Below are 20391 nucleotides of genomic sequence, written 5' to 3'. Positions count from 1 at the left end.
TCTTAAGTGTGAGACCATTCTTAAAGCCGTAATTTTTACCCTACCCCCCACATTTTATGTATATGATGCCATACTTAACATCTTTTTATTTTGTGAATCTCTTAACTGAATTTTAAAATTATATATATATAATATATTATATTATATATAATTGATTTTACTGCTTTTGTGCTTTAACCTCTGTACTGGTTTTACAAGTGATTAATCTACTTTAACTATGTTTGCATTTACCTGTGAAATTGTTTCCTATAATAATTTTCTTACTCCTGATCATGGCCCTGTCTTTCAACTTAGTTACCGTTAACATTTCTTGTGAGGCTGGTTTAGTGGTGATAAATTCCTATAACTTTTGTTTATCTGGGAAACTCTTTATCTCTCCTTCTATCTGAATGATAGCCTTGATGAGTAGAGTATTCTTGGTTTCATGGTTTTTTTTTCTTTTCAATACTTTGAATATATCAGTGCCACACCCTTCTGACTGCAAAGTTTCTGTTAAAAAATCAGCTGATAGCTAGGGTTCCTGGGTGACTCAGTTGGTTTAGTGTCCAACTACGGTTCAGGTCATGATCTCACAGTTCATGAGTTTGAGCCCCACATCGGGCTCACTGATGTCAGCACAGAGCCCACTTTGGATCCTCTGTCTCCTCTCTTTTCCCCTCCCCAACTTGTGCTCTTTCAAAAATAAATAAGCATTTTTTAAAAATCAGCTGATAGCCTTATGAGGTTTCCCTTGTATGTATTTTTTTTTTCTGTTTCTGCTTTAAAAATCCTCTATCACTCCTTTTTTGCATTTTAATTATTATGTGTCTTGGTGTGGACATCCTTATGTTGATTTTGTTGGGGCTCTCTGTGCCTCCTAGGTCTGGATAGCTCTTTACTTCCCTAGATTAGGGAAGTTTCCAGCTATTGTTTCTTGAAATAAATTTTCTACCCCCTTTCTCTCTCTTCTCCTTCTGGGATCCCTATATGCAAATGTTATTGTGTTCGATGATGTCACTGAGTTCCCTTAAACTATTCTTATTTTTCATTATTCTTTTTTTCTTTTTGATGTTCAGCTTATTTACTTTCTATTACTCTGTGTTCCATGTTGCTGATCCTTTCTTAAGCCTCCTCTAATCTGCTCTTCATTCTCTCTAGTGTATTTTTAATTTCATTTATTGATTCTTCTTCTATGCTTGGTTCTTTCCTTAAAATATTTTCTCTGTCTTTGTCAAAGTCTCACTAGGACCCTTCCTTCTTTTCTTGAGTCCAGTGAGTATGTTTATGCCCATCACTTTGAATTCTTTATTAGGCATATTGCTTGTCTTTGTTTCATTTAGGTCTTTTGCTGTGGTTTTGCTCTGTTCTTTCGTTTAGGACATACTCCTGTGTCTCCTTGTTTTGTCAAACTCTCTGCATTAGTTTCTATGTATCAGGAAAGCAGCTACATCTTCTGCTCTTGAAAGTAGTGGCCTTATGAAGAAGACATCCTGTGGTGCCCTGTAGTGCAATGTCCCTTGTTCACCAGAACCGGTGAACGTAGGGGTATCTCCTAAGTGGGTTGTCTGTGTTCTACACGGGTTGGCTGACCCATGTTTGCCTTTAGTTCAGTTGACTGCAGTAGCCCACTTGCCTATTATGGGTGGCGTTTGGTCCCTGTGTTGTTGAAGGGCCAGTCTGGGAGTGGGCTTATTATTGGGCAGTGTCAATGGTATGACCACATGCCTGCCCTTAGCCAATCTGCTAGGGCTGCATTTTTACTGAACTATAGGGTGTTTTCCCTGTGTTGCTCCTTTAGAGCCTTTTATAGGTGAACTGGGCATGTAGTCAAACCAGATGCCTGCCCCTACTCTGTCTTCTGGGGCTGTAGTCATTCCAGTTGTGTATAGTTACATCCCCCTCTCCCAAGGGCAGCAGCCACTTTGGAGTGGTGCTGGTCCCTGCCAGGGCTGCTTATAGGATGTGTCACTGCAGGAGCTGCCTTTGGAGACATGCCCAAAGCCTGGGGCAGACTAGATGCGGAAGGAGGAATCTGAAGGACAAAGTGGGGGGTGGGGCACATGGTGTTAGCAAGATAGGTGGAGGGCATTAGCTCTGGCTCCCAAAAGTATCCAGTTATCTAGGCAGGGAAGGGGGAAGGGAATGGTGGCCCCAGCTCTTTTGTTCCTGGAGAAGTCTCCTAAAGATCCCTGCCCTTCCAAAGCACTTTCTGAGATTAGAAAATAAATACCCTTTCTGTATCCTCCAGGCATTTTTCAAACTGCTTTTCTAGGTGGGGTTGTTTACGTTCTTTAAGTGTGGGGACTCCATTTCCTGTCATTCACCCTCTGGGTATCCCAGAGCTAATCCTGCTCATTTTTAAAGTACCTGGAATTAAGCCCTGAATATTGTAAAAACTTCAGGAAGTTAAGCCCACTGTTTTCAAAGTCCCATGTGATGGGAACTTGTCCTTCCAGTGCAGGTCCCTCATGCCTGGGGTACCTGGTATAGGGACTGCTCCTCTCCCTTCTCCATGCTTGTGGTGTCCTTCCTGTTTGTGGTTAGTCTTGCCAGGAGTTTGGCTCCTGACAATGTCTCTGCCCCTCCTACCCTTTTCAATGTGACCTCCTCTGTATGATTAATTGTATAAAGTCTGTTCTGCTAGTTCTCAGGTCATTTTCTGAATTAGTTGGACTGTTGCAACTATTATTTAGTTTTGTCTATGGGACAAGGTGCGCTTAAGATCTGCCTACTTTGCCATCTTCCTTTTCTCTCCCATCATGTTCATTTGCATTATACCTGCAACTTTGTCAATTGGGTCTCAGTAAAACTGAAACAAAAATGAAGTTAAATAAACTGAAATGTTTGGATACCTTCCTGTCCCCATGTTGAGTTTCCTGAGTAAATGGTTTGAGGTTTCTTTGAGAAAAAATGACTGGTACAGTGATTACTGTATATCTTTGTGGTCATGTTAATAGAGTCCTTCTCTCTGTTGACTTAGTCATCTATTCAGGCAGTGGCTTCTAGACCCAAAAACTAGATGAGGTCCAGAAACTGAGCAAGGGATTATGATATTTCATTGAGAAACTGCATTCAGACTTTACATCTTTCATCCTCTATTTCCTTTGATGATACAAACCTAGTAGTGTCCCTGTTGGCTCCCCAGCTATTTTGACCTTATCGATGCTGCATTCCTTAACTATCTGTTACTTTTGGGACCCCTGGCTGGCTCAGTTGGAAGAGTGTATGACTCTTGATCTCAAGGTCATGAGTTCAAGCCCCACGATTGGTGTAGAGATTGCTAAAAATAAATAAGTAGTCTTAAAAAAACTAACTCTCTGCAAGTCAGCCCCCCTGGCTACCATTCTTACATTGCTGCTTATCACAGTAGTCAAATCCATTTTGTCTTCCAACTTCCATTATTTTGAAGTCCTATCATATCCATGGCTCGCTGTGAGCCTAGTTCTGTAATGACTGCATCTACAAATAGCTGTGATCTATAGACAACAGCACCACTAAACATTTTAGTGGCGCTGGTACCCTCTCGCAAGATCATTGCTTATGGCCTTGGCAAATGCTGTGTCATCTGGCTTTCGTGTGCAGCATTATCATGTGGAGGATTTTCTGGCCATATGTAGCGTCTGACTCAAGGACACCCACTTCTTGAATCCTTTTATTGTCTTCTTTCATCCATGCCATGAGAATTCTGACACTGAACCTCACTCAGTGTTGGGTCATCACTATTTTCAGGTTTCTAGGAGCCATCCTTGCAGCAAGTTCACATCACCTCCTGGGGTCTTTGTTGGGGTGTTAAGTCCTACCTCTCGGGAGACTACTCTCCTATTGTTCAACTCTCCCTCAGTCAATTTGATGTTTGTGCCCTCTTGATCAAATACTATAACTAGTGCCAGATCTTGCAGCCCCTGTCGTACCTGGTGGCTAGCTCTCACAGCTTCTTTGGCGTATAGATAGTCTTTCCATCCCTTACCAGGCCCAGAACGTCCCAACTAGGTTTTTCTGTGACTTAGGTTGAGTCCAGGAGAGGAGGTAGAGGCAGATCCTGGGTGGGGGGCCTATCATCTTGAGGGAGAGAGGCCTCTTCATGGTCTTCAAGCCAAGAGGTAGTGTTAGCTGTTAGTAGTGAGTGTTAGGCCACTAGTGAGTGTTCAGGGCACTGAGAGAAGCCTGAGGATTCACGATTTTCAGGGACTCCGACCCAGATGTTTCCATGAAATAATAGACCCTGGTTGTCTCAGAATTTCATCTTCTTTGGAAGTTGGTGGTATAGATTGACTGTGTATGTCATCTCAAATTTCATGTATTGATATGTAATCCCCAGTATGATGGTATTTGGAGGTGGAGCCTTTGGGAGGTGATTAAAAGGACAAAGCCTTCATAAATGTGGCTAGTACCCTTCTAAGAGAGGCACCAAAGAGTCCCCTTCTGCCATGTGAGGCCACAGGGAAAATTTGGCTGTCTGTGAATCAGGACATGGACGTCACCAGACACAAAATCTGCTTGTGCCTTGATCTTGCACTTTCCAGCCTCCAGAATGTGAGAAATAAATATTTGTTGTTTATAAGTCTCACAGTTTATGATATTTTTGTTAAAGCAGCCCAAAAAATTAACACATTTGGCTGTATTATGATGAAGTTCTGTTCCTGGTCCTAAGCTTTCTCTTCCCATCAATGCAAGAGATGAGAGTGTTTTCATATATTACCAAGATAGCCCTCTCGTATTCATATTTGGCTTTCCATTGCCTCTTGATTCCTGTCAGACTTTTATCTTTCTAGAATGTCATTCAAGCTAAGAACCACTGGAATTTGCTGTCTTTATGAGTACTCTACCCCCATAGGTTTCACAAGCCTGGTATATTACAACAGTTAGTGTACTCTGTTCTACTTATATGCCATCCCAGTTCATGTCCAGGTGTCCGTTTGAACAACTGGACAATCACTTCGTGCTAGAGACACAGTTCTTCACCAAAAGTGATTGGGTCTTCACTGAAAGCCAGGAAACGAGTGTGTGATTCATCTGCAAAACCCAATCTTGCCAGCTTCTTTTTATAATCATTCTTGCTCATATGATGGACCCCAAGTTGGGTTTCCAGGACAAAGTTTAACGCACAAGGTATTATTAGGGGTGCCCTTGGAATCACACCTCTGGACGAGAGGGGAAAAGAACACAATTAGGTAGAGGAGTCAAGTTGGAATGTTGCCTAACTCGCAGGACACTCCGTAGCTAAAATGACACATTAAAGCTATATAGAGTTCAACTAAAAAGGCTGGGCTCTTACAACCACATCAATAATTTATTGGATGTGATTGCCACTCCAACAAGGGCCATGATTTGGGGCAAGAAAGCTTTGCTACTGAAGCAATCCCTGAAGGCACTATTAGCTGGAGGCTTTCTGCTGATACCATTCTCTGTAGCTAGGGCAACAAATCCTCTAGTAAGGACAGATATTGGGATCACACTCCAGATTTCACCACAGAAAATATTATTGTCCTTATTTTCTCCACCATCCCTCATCTCACCTCCCACGTTCATGGCTAACTCTTTCTCCCTTGCCTCACTATGTCTGCCATCTTGGCTTTTCTATTAAATGGGAATGACAGTCCATCCCTTGCCTATTTCCCATAATTATTACAGGGTTCAAAAGGGATAACAGATATGAAAAGGCTTTGTAAACTACTTCACAAATGCTCTTTAAGTCTTACCATTACAAACTTTCAAGATTATTAAACATCAAAAAATATGGGGTAAAAACAAACAAGCAAAAGCATGGTCTCTGTTTCTCCACCCTTCTTCTATTACAAAACTACCTAATTTCTTTGGTCGACAATTTATGTTTTTAACCCCTAGGGATTATCTTCCTTAAAATCATGTTGATCCAAGCTATTTTGAACATACGAAAACCATCTTTATACTTTACCTTGGATGCCAAACACTTGGTAATTGATGGTTGGTGATGAAGATGAGGGGCAAATGTGGACTGAAGGAAGACACTGTAACTACTGAGTTACTTCTATCTGCCAAAGAGTATGTAAGGTGCTTCACACATTATCTTTTCCACATCAACCTCATGAATTTTGGAAGTGGGGTCTTCTAAACTTTAGGCCAAACAACAGGCTTTCTGTTTTCATTTTTGGAATCTCTACTGTCTCCTTTAAGAGACAAGAGGACCCACAAATCCTGTCACGCCATTCCTGACGTACAGACTTTGAAGTCAGTTCTCGCTTCATTTCTTGGAAAAATGTAGTTACGTCTGCAGAGCATAAATCTGTAAAAACACAAAATTAATACATCATATCCATCTTCAAAGTATCCACATTTGGGAATTGGGAAACTACAGCAAGTATTTTTCCTGCAACAAATCAGAGACTGAGCCAGACACTGAAGCCCCAGAATGCACCTGTGTTCGGCAGCTCTATCTGGGGAGTAACCGGCATGATCTACTGCACTGGCTCTTTCAAAGAGAAGCCTCAGAAGGGAGGAGAAGAATGTCTGAGGGTCTGTCTGGGGACAAATAAAAGAAATAATTGTTCTAAAAAAAGGAGAAATTGGTATTTCACTGGCAGCCCAACTTGCACGGGAGCACTTGAAACTTCTGTGGCTGGTATCCTTCATCTGAAAATCACCAACTTGTTTAAAAATCCCTCATCTGGGGATTCAGCTGCCTGCAATCACACAACCTGAAACCGAGTGTGTCTAGATACCCATATGTCCTCGGCGGGGGGCCCTGGGGTCTGCGGGTGTGCTGTGTCCTGAATTCCTCTTGCCAACATATGTATAGGAAGCAGCCACACAAGAAACTCATTTTCAACACAAGTCATCAGCGATCAAGAAAAAAGAGCCACGTGGAAGTGAGGTTCTGCCACTGTGATTTCATTGAGCCCTAGGGTGTATGGTAAAAGGGAGGTTTTTGCCCCAAAGCACTGTGCCACCCTGTACATGATTCCTGATTCTGGCTCTCTTAACATAGAGGTAAAATGATCCTGTCTGAAAACAATGCAAGTGGCATAGTGCACAGAGCTTTAGGGTGTGTGTGTGTGTGTTGGTGGATAATGTGTCTAAAGCCTCCCTTCCAAATTGAGTTTGGTTTAATGTCTTTGTGTCTGCACCTACAGTATTTAATTTCTCCGTCCTGTTATTTAACTGTGAAATTGTACTCTTTCTATGGTAAAGCATTTTGGCATGGTGCAGGGATGAACAGCATTGTGGAAAATGAAGCTGAGTTATCTGTGGTAATAATAATAAAGCAGCTCAGAGAGAGGCTTAGCAGCACCTGGCATGGTGGGGGGCAGCCTGGACTGCAAGTCAGGGACTTGAGGACTCCTCATCTTACTACCATACTAATGTGTGGGCGTTAGCCAAGTCATTTGTCCCCCCTTGAGTCCCTATTTCTTCATTGGCAAGATAAACAGATTGCAGGTGGTCTGCGAGATCGCGTTCTGCCTCAGCAGATTCTGATCAGCATCACTTTGCAGAAATCTTTGATTCACCTGCAAACATTTGCCTAAATAATAACGATTCTCGATTTCTAGCCTGGTGACCAAGTGAATGGTGGGAATCCTTTCAGCTGCATGTGAAAAAAACCAGCAGTGATCTAAGCCATGATGAAATTTATTGGGACGAAACATGGAGTGAGGTGGTTTGGGCAGGTAAGGTTTGTTTTTTGCATCATTGTCACCTTCGGCACTCACAGCGTTTTCTTCATGTTTGAAGCTACATGTTGGGTAGTGTCTATCTCGTGGATTGACTCCTGTATTGTTATTGATAATATTAATGTTAATATTAATATTATTATCTTATCTTGTTTTTTTGTTTTATATCTGTATCTAGCTTTATATCTACTCTTGCCTTAGAAAAGAGTTGCTCTGATATGAGTTTAGTTACACCAGCTTTTTTTTTCCCTTGTGCTAGAGTTTGCATGGAATATCTTACTATGAATATTTCTGTATATTTTTTTTTAAGGCATACAGCTGGATTTTACAGCTCATAACTGAGTTTTGCTATTTTATTCACCTGGCAGCATTAATCTTTTACATGTAGTATTCAGTTAATTTAAAAGTAATGTAACTCCTGATATATTTAAGATGTTAGCTATCATCTTACTATTATTTCGTCTTTCTGATCCATCTGTTTTATGCTTCTGTTCCTCGCTTCTCTTGGCTTCTCTTAGAGTGATCAAATATTTTTAATATTTCATTTTCCTTCTTCTAACTGGTTACTTATATAGTCTTTTAGATATTGCATTTGTCATTGACCAGTTATCATCTAAAGCAAGTTATTACCTCTGCTGGTTATTATGGTAAACACTACGATTTACCCCTTTGCCTTTTGTGTTACTGTCATATGTTTGGATTCCTTTCAAACTGCACGAGAGATACTACTCTTCTGTTTCGTATAGTCAGTATTTATTTATACTCACCCACATATTACCCTTTCTCTTGCTCTTCATTCCTTCCTACATTCCTGTTTCCTTCTGGCTTCATCTTCCTTCTCCCTACATAACTTGCTTTGCTGTTTCTTTTTAGGGCAGATTTACTGGTGGTGAATTATCTTAGTTTATGTTTGTCTTAAAGTGTCCTTGTTTCACTTTTAGTTTTGAAGGATAGAATTCTAGATTGTCAGTTCCTTCTTTGAGCATTTTAAAGATGTCACTCTCTTGCTTCCTGGATTTCATTGTTTTAGTCGAGATGTAATCTTTAAGTTTTATTGTTGCTTTATTGAAGGTAATGTATCTTGTTTCCTGACTGCTTTTATGATCTTTCTCTTTATTTTATTTTTTTCTCTCTGTCTGTACCTAGGGGTGGTTTGGGTCTATATTTATGTTGACCTGTCTTTCAATGCACTGATTCTGTCTTTGGCTTTGTCTTGCTATGTATGTCTCATCTGGTATTAAACCAATACAGTGATTCTTAACTTCAGATTTTGTATATTTAAGTTTTTTAATTTCCATTTGTTTCTTTCTTTAATGCACTCTATTCTCGGATGAAATTGCAAGGCTTTTATCTATCTTCTGCCTCTTTTCATCTTTTATATTGACTAAATTAACGGTAGATATGTTAAAGTTCTTTTCAGCAAACTACAGTGTCCAAACTATGCATGGCTCTGTGTTTAGTGGGTGTGCAGTTCACTCATGTGGTCCTATCTTTCCTCAGGCCAGGTAGTATCAGATTGAATGCCAAACACTACGTATCAAAATATACCTAAGTCCCAGATTATTTTATTTTCCTCTAGAAGAGATTGGCTCTTCCCACTACCAGGCAGAGAGAGTAGTAACTGATCTTCTGCCTTAATCTATTTGGGACTAAATCAAGGCTGGTATCCCTACTAAGGCCCAGTCTCTTTCTAGATCACCCTAGCACCTCAAGGTTTTCAACCAAGTGCCTGCTGTTTTCTTCAATACTATTCCTTTTGGTGGGCACCAAATTATTCCAATATTTGTCTCGTGAAACTCTTGACTGCTCTACTCTCCTCTCCAGGGGGTGTTTGCTTAGGCTTCTCTCTGGCTGTCCATGAGCCCTAGGATTCAGCAAATGTCTTTAAGGGGAAACTGACTTCATTTTCAAGTGCCTCCTTCACAGTGTCAGCCCAGACCTCCGCAAGTTTCTCTGTTCACCATCAGTGGTTGCTGCAGATGCCAGAATCTAAGCCTCTTGCCCAAGTCCAGAATCACTAAGTGCCCCTGGAGTATGAATTGCAGTAGAATTGAGCTGACTTCTCTGAAGGTTTCCCCCTCACAGAGTTTCAGCCCATACAGTTCTCACAGCCCCGGCAGCTATCTGGTGCCTTCAACCAGATGATTGTCATATTTTCTCTGCAATTTTTAGCTGTCACCAGTAGGATCATGGAATGACACAAGCTTTTCCAACTATTCAAAAGAGGAAGTCCTTCCAGACCCTTTACATACTTCTGTCGGGCTCACACTGAGGACTTTTCACCCTTGTGCTTTTTCTCTCCTCGTTGCAAGCTGACATGCTACTTCTGCTAGTCTCCTAGCACTCAAGGATGAGATGGCTAGAAAAGAATCCTCCCTTTTCAGTAAGAAAAATCATACTCAGAAGCCTTTGAGCATGCTTTTCTGTGTACCTCAAATGTAATAATAGATCACACGTTCACTTCTGGGTTTTTTTAAAGTTTATTTATTTATTTTGAGAGAGAGAGAGAGAGATCGAGAATATTTCCTGTCACTGATGGACAGAGAGAAAGGGGGAGAGAGAGAATCACAAGCAGTTTCTGCATTGTCAGCACAGAACCCAGTGTGGGTCTTGAACTCACAAACTGTGATATCATGACCTGAGCCAACCAGGTGCCCCTCACTTCTGGTTTTAGGGCACCTAGAAAAGTGAGTATTCTGCAAAGGGAAATGAAGTTGCATGTGTTGGTTTATACCAGTAATGGTTTGTTTTCTGGGACTGACCTCTCTCCCATTCCATTGCAAATTAGTTTTCTATTATGAGGGCAGAAGGGTGGTATGGAATGGCCTTTGGGTAAAAAGTCACATCCCATTTCACTGTGATTAAAAGAGATGGGAATATAGACAAAGGAATATAGTAGGTAGTCTGTGTCCTTCTCTTTGAATTAATGAGTAATGAATTAATGACAATATATTCATTTTGGATTGTGTGAATGGAGAACTAAAGATAAGTGTGTGAAGCTAATTCTTATATTTCCCTTATTGAGTTACATTGTCATCTTGTGTGCCCTACTAGATATATTAAGGGTGGAGATTGTGTCCCGTCATCTTTGTAGTTAACATAGTGTCATACAGAATGAATTCAGCTGCCATTTGTTGATTTGAAGACAACTTGAAAATTGGAAAGGACTTGGGTTGTTCTAGAGGAGAATGCAACAGTTAAAGTAATAGCATGAAGGGGTGTGTGTGTGTGTATGTGTGTGTGTGTGCACGTGTCCACGTGTGCACTAGGAGTGAGCACTTGTGCGTGTAGAGTGTGTAGGACCTGGACAGTGTGCAACAACCTAGCTCTGACGAAAAGTCCATGTTGGCAATAAAGGAAGAACTACCTTCCAGGACTGTGCTTTTAAGAGCTTTTATACAAATAGGGTATGGAATGATAGGTATTTCACTGGGCAGAAAAGGAAACCAAAAAATAAGAAAGGAGCCAGCCCAAGGTCACAGTATCTAAAGATAGAATCTGTTACATAGTCCAGACAGCAACGCCGACTCTCCAACCCGCCATTAAAATAAAATTCCTCCCAATGAATTTTCGTGAGTTTTGAAAGACTTTCTTTGACCTAGACGCCAGATAAGTTATACACAGCTGAGCTCCACTTAATTGCATAATGAATGAGTCAACTACTTTAAATCACTTTACAAAATCCCATCCACTATCACATTTCCTTCCTTGTTACCAATACCTGTTAAATGCAGTCCTCATAGAGAAATAATTCACTTCGTTGTATTAAAAAAATGCCCAATTGGAGTCTTTAAGTGTTGCAGTTCTCAATTATCTCAACCCAAATCCACTGTGAAGTGATAATTAGGGGCTAAAAGCTAAACCGATTACTGCAGAATTTTCTCCTGACAGCCATTTAATAGCTAATCAGGTGTTAAATCCCCAAATTATGCATTTCTCAGCAGCACACAGATCACAATAAATTTTAAAAGTTTGAAGTTATCAACTTGTCTTTCACAACTTTGCCCCAACACACCACAAGTAAAGAAATTATCAATTTAGAGGATTAAAAATCTTTGACAGTGTCTTCTGTTTCTCTATGTAGAATGTTTGTTTTGATTAATGATGACTCTTAAACCCAAATTCTGGCCATAGACCATATCATAAGACCTGCTTTTGCCCAGTGGAAAATATCATAGTCTGTTGGTATCAAAGTGTCAGGATTGTCAGATTTATATACAGATGTAACCTATAAACAGATGGGTCGAGGTCGTGGACCTAGCATGTGCACTAGTGACCTATAGGACCTATATATAAGATCCTATATATAGGATCGATCTATCTATCTATCTATCTATCTATCTTGTATAACTTTAGACACCCTGATTTCTTACAGTTGTATGACACACAGTCTTGCTACAGGGGCACAAGCTGTCCTAACTTGGCAATGTTAGGTCTCTGGCCAGAGATTCTAGACTTCACTCTGAAAAGACCACTTAAACCACATCAAATCCACAGTGACCACCTGTGTAACTACTAGAGAAAGAGAACATTGATGCCCCTATGGTAGCTCATGGACCATCACAGACACTTTTGCAGATGCTAAGGTACTGTGACCTTATATCACTACCCTAATAAAATAGGGTGGAGGTGAATTAATAGGAAGGTATTTTTATTTAGATTATTTATTCATTTAGTAGGATTCATTTAATTACTTCGTAGATTATTTAGTTTTTCATTGTGCTTACCAATTCTAAAAGATTGTAGGTAATCTACAAAGTCTACCTGTGATCATTTTTCACGTTATACATCAGAGCCAGTGAAGTGAACGTAACACATTTTACTTCACGTCTGTAGTTTTCAACCAAGGGAGATTTCACTCTCCAGAGGACATTTGGCAATATTTGAACACATTTTGTTATCAAAACTGGAGGGAGGATGCTAATGGCATCCAGTGAACAGAGACCAGGGATTCTGCTAAACATCCTGTCATGCACAAGACAACCCCCCAACCACAAAGGAATATTTGGCTGGTCCTGCCAATAATGCCAAATATAAGAAACTGTTCTCAGACCCCCATAACTCTGGTGGGTTTTCTGTATGTGTTTCCTTCAAGGCTGTGTGTACAGATATGGGGGATAGGAGGGCACAGGAATGGTGTGCTGTTTATCTTCTTTTGAGTCTCAATTCTGTTCCCCATCTTTTAAAATAATAAAACACTCCATCTGGCTCCATCAGGTTCTCCCATTTTTTTTCTGGGCTTTATTAATGATTTACCAAAATGCTTCTGCACTGCCTAGGTACATTTTTAGTTTAGTTACACATTTACATATCCATTTAACAAATAATTATCAAAGGACTGCTTTGTGCTATGTATCATCCCTGACTTCATGGATCTGAATTAGACATTAGTGTCTTCACATCTTCAATTCCAAGAAAGATGTGATAAAGGTAAAAATTTAAAAAGCAGACCTACATACCAGATCACATTCATTTGAAGGTTTTGTTGGGAATTATTTTATTTGAACTGAGACTATCTTGGAAGAGTATACAGGGAAAGTCCTGTTGAAGATTACAAATTGAACAATGACCAGTTAAAAAGAATGATTTTAGAACCAAAACTGTTCACTCCATAGAGGGCAAAGCCAAAGCGTGATGTCACAAAATCTAATTCCCAATAATTCAGTAATTCCTCTTCTGATCCAAATAGTATATATTCTCAGTTTTAAAGTCAAATCGTAATTACTAATCAACAGTGATTCCCTGACCATCCTTCCCATATCTTGACTCCTGATCATCAAGAAGCACTCATTTTTTTTTTTACCTGTTTCTTTTGGTATTTGGCATGATATTTCTGAATAACATGTTTATACTACTATTTCTTATTTGTTTCTTTTCCCTCCTTTAAACCCTAACAGAAGGACCCTCATACATTAGAGGGCTCGACATGTCACACAGACTCAAAAACAACCTATTATAAAAAAACAGGCACCTATGTCACTGAGGATCTGATACTCAGAAGTCACGCAGCATAAACTATTGCTCTAATCATTGGCACTCATGACCTGTGCTCCTCAAGCCCTAGGGAAGCCCTTCTCCACAGTTCTTTCTCTGTGCTCCCAAATCAAAAAGACTGACATTCAGTGGATTGTGACACCACTGATGCAGACATCACTTTATCGTGTAGCAATGATTCGAGTGGCAAAGCTTTTAGTAAAGAGAAAGGACAAATTCATTCACTTGCCAAGTCCTTTCTCTCAGGTTCTTAAATAAAGAAGGGTAGTTTTTCAGGAATTTTTTTAATGTTTATTTATTTTTGATAGAGAGAGAGACAGAGAGGAAGTGGAGGAGGGGCAGAGAGAGTGGGAGACAGAATCCATAGCAGGCTCCATGCTCTGAGCTGTCAGCACAGAGCCCCAAAGTGGAGCTCAAACTCAAAGACCAGACCATGAGATCATGACCTGAGCCAGGTTGGACACTTAACCAACTGAGCCACCCAGGGCCCCTAATTTTTCAGTAATTTTCAATGTCCCTTTTTCTACTTTCCAGTTCGTAGTTTCACAAGTAATCAGAAATTAGCACATTATCTCCAACAATTGTATTTGGCAACTGAGGAACATTTTGCATTATTAAATGATCTGTTTTACTCTTCATCAAATTTGGGAAGCTTTTTGAAAAGAAATAGCAGACATTTTTTTTTTAGAACAGTTGAAGACTTTGAGAAAAATTGAGCAGATAATACAGAGAATTCCATATAACCCCCTCTTCCTCATACAACTTCTTTTTTACTAGCATCTTGCACTCATGTGGCCCATTTGTTATCTTAGTAAACCACTACTGATTTCTTATTAACTAAAGTCATAATTTGCATTAAGTTTCATTTCTTGTGTTGTAAAGTTCTGCGGGTTTTGAAATAAGTAACGTGTCATATATCCACCATTACAGCATCAAGCAAAATCATTTTACTACCCTAAGTATCTCTTGTGCCTCATATATTCATCTCTCTACCTGCCGCCCCCACCCCCCCCAGCCCCTGGCAACCACAGATCTCTTTTTTATCCCTACAGTTTGCCTTTTGCAGAATGCAACGATATAGTGGGAATTATACAATATGTAGCTTTTCCAGACTGCCTTCTTTGCTTAGGAATGCGCATTGAGACTATTTCATCTTGGTTTATGGATTGAGGGCTCAATTTCTTAAAATTGCCAAATACTATTCCATTGTATAGATACACTGGTTTGTGTATGCATTTCCTTATTGAAGGGTATCTTGGTAGCTTCTGGTTTTTGGCCATTGTAAATAAAATTTCCATAAATGTTGTACAGGTGTTTTGTATTTTCATGCATTATTTTCTTCAAATATTTTTCTGCCCCTTTCTTGGAATATTTATTTCCACTGGGGATGGTAATTACATGCATGCTGGCTAGCTTTTTAGTTCTCCACAGGCCTCTAAAGCTTTTTCCATTTTTCTTCAATTATTTTATTTTCTTTGCTCTTCAGATTTGATAATTTCATTGCTCTGTCTTCAAGTTTACTGATACTTTCTTTTTTAATCACAGATCTGCTGTTAATATAATTTCATTCAGGGGCACCTGGGTGGCTTAATCGGTTAAGCATCTGACTTTGGCTCAGGTCATGATCTCATGGTTTATGAGTTTAAGCCCCCCCCCCCCTTTGGGTGAGCATGAGCCTTGCCTCAGGTGAGCCCAGCTTCTCTCTCCCTCCCTCCCTCTCCTCTGCCCTTCACTCACTTGCACCCTCTCTCTCTCTCTCTCTCTCTCAAAAAAAAAAGATAATTTTACTCATTATAGTGGTTTTTTAATATTTCAGTTTTACTTTTTAACTCTAGAATTTCTACTTAGTTCTTTTGTATAGTTTCCTTTGCTCTCTTGAGATTTCCTATTTTTTCCCCACACTAATGCCATATATATCGTTTTCATTCTTTGACATATTGATAATAGCTACTTACTCTGGCCATGATTTAGCAGTCTTTTCTGCTAAATACAGTGCCTGGGTTTACTTGTGGTTTATTTATATTGGTTACTTTTTCCATTTGATAGGGATCACCTTCTGTTTCTTTGCACTCCTAGTGATTTTTGGTTGAAAACTGAACATTATGTTCTAGTGCTGGTTTTTTGTTATTGTTGTTGTTCTAACATTGAGTTATCTTATCTGAACTCAGACTGCAAAATCTGACTTCTCAGGTTGTATAACTCCTTATTTTTTTTTCATTTTCCAGCTGCTGCTTTTTAAACTGCTTTTATGAATGTCTCCCTTGTGCCTTCATGTTTTCACAGTCAAGAATTTGAGTAAAGTTAAACTAGGATTTGGGCTTATCTTCTCTATAGTTCTTTTGCTCTATGGTTTCCCATAAATTTCCAATTGCTTCTTCATTCTCACGTTTTTTCCTCTAATATCTCAAGTCAGGAAGGCTTTCACTTTTTACCATTGAATTGTATATAGCTGGGAATGCACTTAGTCAAAAACATAGGAAATTTGCGATTCTCATCAGGAGCAGTGGTATTTCTCAAGTTGAGACCATCCTCTAATTTCTGCCTGCTTCTTTGTTGAGCCCCCTGGGGTCTCCTACATAAATGTGTAGTCTTAGCAGTCAGCCAGAAATTTGGGCAGTTTATTTCAGAATTTGGATATTAGCCTTTCTAATTCCCTCTCACTTTCAAAAATTGCTCTCTTAAATTTCCAGCTGCTTTGATGATCTGAATTCTGTTGTCTGCCACCTTGAGCTGACAAAGCTGCAATTTTATGTCACCAGACTGGAATGGGAATTTGGGGATATCTTTGGGCAACAAAGCTACATAATCACAGTTCTTACCCAGAGCACTGGCAATCTGTCAAGAGTTTACTCCTCTCTAGTTTCTGCTTGCCATTGTTCATTTTCCAGTGACTTTAAATGAAAGCTTTATTTATAATTCTATCCAGTTTGAAAAATTGTCTGCTGAAGGTCAACTTCTTCATGGAAGTATCATGGGATATCATTCCCATGTTACATTATAAAAAATAATGATCTATGTAAATAGGCACATATTACATATAAATCTGTAATGAATGCAAAGATATAATCTGTGACATAAAGGAAACAATAAAGGAGTGAGGAGCAGAGAAATAAATGAATACAGTTTTGTTATGTGATTAAAATTAAGTTATAAGTTTAAAATAAATTATTATAATTTTAAGGTGTTACAGGTCATTCCCATGGTAACCACACACACACATACAGAATACATACAAAATGAGAAGAGAATCAAAGCAAGTTGTTGGAAAAATTAAGCTAAACAAGAAGGAAGGTGGTAAGGGAGGAAATGAAGAACAAAAAAGCTGAAAAACAGTCAAAAACAATGAAGTAGTGATAATAAATCCATCCCTATCAGTAATTACTTTAAATGTAAATGGATTAAATTCCCAAATCAAAAGACATAGATTGGCTGAATAATTTTTTTTAAAAATCCAGTGATAGGTTTGTCTACAGTACAAAAGACTCACGTTAGATCTAAAGACACACATAGATTGAAAGTGAAAGGATAAAAAGTCTATGCAAAGAGCAACCAAAGAGAGCAGAGGTGGTTACACCAATACCAGACAAAATAGACTTTTAAGTCAAAACTGTTACAGGATACAAAAAAGGACATTATATAATGATACAAGTGTCAACTCACCAAGAAGATTTTATAATTACAAATACATAGCGTGAAGCTTCAGAGCTCCTAAATACATGAAGCAAACATTGATGAAACTGAAGGGAGAAATAGTTTACAATAGTAGTAAGAGACTGCAGTTCTCTAATTTCAGTAAAGTATAGATCAACAATATAGAAGATCAGTAAGAAAATGGAGGCCATCAGCAACACTGTAAACTAATTGGACCTAACAGATATATACAGAGGAATCTACCCAGTGACACCGAAATACACATTTTTCTCAAGTACACATGTAACGTTTTCTTTTTTTCCCCCAATCTTTATTAAGAGAGTGAGCAAGCAGGGGAGGTGCAGAAATAGGGAGAGAGAGAATACCAAGCAGGCTCCACACCACTAGCACAGAGCCTGATATGGACCTTGAACCCGTGAGCTGTGAGAACATGACCTGAGCCAAAACCGAGTCAGAAGCTAAACTGAGCCACCCAGGCACCCCTAATGTTTTCTAGTACAGGCCATATATTAGCTAACTAAATGTCTTAATAAAATTAAAAAAAAAATGGAAATCATAAAAAAATTTTCTGATCACAGTAGAATGAAACTAGAAACTAATAGCAGAAGGAATAGTGGAAAATACATAAATATTGGGAAATAAGACAACACACCCTCAACCACTGGATCAAAGGAAAAGTAACAAAGGAAATTATAAAATATCTTAAGACAAATGAAAATGAAAATGCAAAATACCAAAACTTGTGAGATGCCAAGAATATAGTACCAAGAGGGAGATTTATACCTGTAAATGTTTACATTAAAAAAAGAAGAAAGGTCTTAAACCAACTAGCCTTATATCTTAAGGAACTAGAGAAAGAACAAGTAAATCCAAAACTAGCAGATGAAGGAAATATTAATGATGAGGACAGAGATAAAGAACATAGAGAACAGAAAAGCAGTAGAGGAAATTAATAAAACCAATAATGTTTTCTTTAAAAAGATCAACAAAATTGAAATATCTTTAGCTTGATTGACAAAGAAAAAAAGAAGACTAAGATAACTAAAATTGGAAATGAAAGATGCAACATTTCAACTAATACCACAGAAGTAAGAGGGACTGTAAGAGAACATTATGGACAATTGTACACTAATTAGATAACCTAGATGAAATTGATACAATGGATAAAATCCTAGTAACATATAACCTATCAAGATGGAATCATGAAGAAACAAACCTCTTAACAGATATATAGCTACTACGGAGATGGAATTATCAATCAAAACCTCTCAATAAAGAAAAGTCTGGGACCGGATGGCTTTCCTGGTGAATTTTACCAAACTGGGAAATTAATGCCAGTGCTTATCAAACTCTTCCCAAGTATTGAAGAAGAGTGAATACTTCCAAAGTTATTCTAGGAGGTCAACATTACCCTGATACCAAAGTCAGACAAAGACATTGTAAGAAAAGAAAAATTAAAAACCAATATTCCTGATGAATATTAGTGGAAAAATCCTCAACAAAATATTAGTAAACTGAATTCACATGAAAAGGATTATAAACCATTAGCAAGTGGGATCTGTTCCTCAAATGCAAGGATGGTTTAACATATGAAAAGCAATCATTATATCATTAGTCAAATGATCAACGTAGGAAAAAAAAACCTTTTCACAAAATTCATTACCCTTTCATATTAAGAACATTCAACAAACTAAGGATAGAACAAAATTAGCTCACCATAATAAAGGCCATATATGAAAAGCCCACATCTAACACTGTACTCAATGGTAGAACACTGAAACTTGTTCTCTACTTAATATATACTTGTCTTAGCCAGAGCACTTAGGCAAGAAAAATCTTCCAAATGGAAACGAAGAAGTAAAATGATCTCTGTTCACATATAACATGAGCTTCTAAGTAGAAAACCCTGAAGACTTCACACACAAAAAAAGTTAGACCTAATAATTCAGTGAAGTTGGAGGATACAAAATCACACCAAAATGAACTGCATTTCTATACACCAATAATAAACAATCTGAAAAGGGAAATAATGCAATTTCTTTCACAATAGCATCAAAAAGAATAAAATACATCTGAATAAATTTAACCGTGGTGATGAAAGACTTGTACACTGAAAACTACAAGATACTGCTGAGAAAAATTAAAGAAGGTTCATGTATGTGGAAAGACACCTCATATTTATAGATCGAAAGACTCAATATTGTTACAGTGTCACTACTACCCAAAGTGATCTACAGATCAAATGCAATCTCTATCAAAATCCTGATGTCAATTTTTGTAGAAATAGAAAAACCTATATTACTATTGATGTGGATCCTCAAGGGACTTCGAATAGCCAAAACTATTTTAAAAAATAAGAGCAAAATTGGAGGTCCCACATTTTCAGATTTTAAAACTTACTACAAAGTTACAGTAATCAAAGCAGTGTTACACTGCATAAAGACAACTATAGAGACCAATGAAGTAACACAGGAAGCCCAGGGTAGGGGAGGACTTGCATTTATGGACTAATAATTTCAACAGAGATGCGAAGAAAATTTGATAGGGAAAGGACAGCCTTTTCAACAAATGATTCTGGGAAAACTGGATATCCACATGCAAAAGAATGAAATGTGTTCCTTACCTTATATCACATGGAAAAATTAACTCAAAATCGATCAAAGACCTAAACATGAGAGCTAAAAATATAAAACTCTTAGTGTAAAACATAGGGTAAAAATTTCATGACATAAGGTTTGGTAATGATTTCTTGGATATGGTACCAAAAGCATAGGTAGCAAAAGAAAAAAAATAGGTGAACTGGACTGCATTAAAATGGAAAACCGTTCATCACAGGACACAGTCAGCAGAGTGTAAAGGCAGTCTGTGGAATGGGAGAAAATATTTTCAAATCTTGTATCTAATTAATAAGCAAAATATATGCAGAACTTTACAACTCAGCAACTCCATGACAACACCCCCCCCCCCTGCAAAAAAGCTAATTAAAATGGGGCAAAGGATTTCAACAGACATTTTTTTCCCAAAGAAGATACACAAATGGCTATAAGCATATAAAAAGGTACTCAGTGTCACTGATGATTAGAGTAATGCAAATCCAAACTACAAGGAGATAGACACCCAC

General features: G+C 38.5%; 1 long non-coding RNA gene across 4 annotated transcripts in view; it reads left to right on the top strand.

Annotated features, from left to right (window-relative positions):
• Positions 1-20391, top strand: part of LOC116738438 — a 305676-nt gene that overhangs the window by 146180 nt on the left and 139105 nt on the right. For 3 of the 4 annotated variants that reach the window (XR_004344388.1, XR_004344386.1, XR_004344389.1), the window contains one exon: positions 7506-7622. The exons of the other annotated variant lie outside the window; for it this stretch is intronic. This is a non-coding gene — a long non-coding RNA (uncharacterized LOC116738438). The remainder of the gene's footprint in view (positions 1-7505; positions 7623-20391) is intronic. 4 annotated transcript variants of the gene reach the window in all.

The sequence above is a fragment of the Lynx canadensis genome, chromosome D4 (assembly GCF_007474595.2).
Source record: "Lynx canadensis isolate LIC74 chromosome D4, mLynCan4.pri.v2, whole genome shotgun sequence".
Lineage (NCBI taxonomy): Eukaryota > Metazoa > Chordata > Mammalia > Carnivora > Felidae > Lynx > Lynx canadensis.
Note: the sequence above shows the minus strand (reverse complement) of the source record. Positions and strands in the feature narration are given on the sequence as shown.